Source organism: Carettochelys insculpta, chromosome 10 (assembly GCF_033958435.1).
Source record: "Carettochelys insculpta isolate YL-2023 chromosome 10, ASM3395843v1, whole genome shotgun sequence".
In the NCBI taxonomy this organism is placed as follows: domain Eukaryota; kingdom Metazoa; phylum Chordata; order Testudines; family Carettochelyidae; genus Carettochelys; species Carettochelys insculpta.
Genome location: NC_134146.1, coordinates 25457778 through 25458374, shown reverse-complemented (window position 1 = coordinate 25458374; position 597 = coordinate 25457778). Strand labels below are relative to the sequence as shown.

General features: G+C 37.2%; 1 long non-coding RNA gene across 1 annotated transcript in view; it reads left to right on the top strand.

Moving 5' to 3' along the window:
• LOC142018314 (uncharacterized) overlaps positions 1 to 597 on the top strand; it is a 106046-nt gene that overhangs the window by 28159 nt on the left and 77290 nt on the right. The gene's annotated exons all lie outside the window — the stretch shown is intronic.

Here is a 597-nt window from a genome sequence, read left to right as displayed (position 1 = left end):
TTTTTTAGAAGTAAAAGGAGTGTGGTTATTCCTGGCTGCTTTTATAATCTGGTTTATCCTGCTGTTTATTAACATAAGGAGCCCTTCATTAGCTGAGTAATTAATTCCTTGTCCTTGTTTTATCAATACACTGTTCATAATCTGTGTATTTTGTTGCACACCTGTGGAAACAGCACTTGAGTCCCACAGCTGCTTCAGGGCCATCACCATTAAAATTGGATGAGCTATTCATAACAGGGAATTTATGTGATGAATCTTGTTTGGCTTTTTTCCTATTTGTGAATTGCTGGTGAACAATTTTCATGAATTTTTATTCAAAATTATTCAATAGATATGCCTGCAAAGAAATTGGGTGCACAAGCTGTTTATTGATTGGTCTGACAGTATAGCTCTAGGCCACAGGGGCTCTATACACATGCTGTATCTCATTTAGTGAGTTAGGGATCATTGCTTGTCATTGTTTGAGAGAGAGTCCATTGAATCTTTAATCTAAATGTCTAGGAGTAATTTGCCCCAACCCAAGATATATCCTGAATGCTCATGTGATACTCTGCTTCAGGTACTGCATATGGACAAAGAACCCCAAATGACATATAG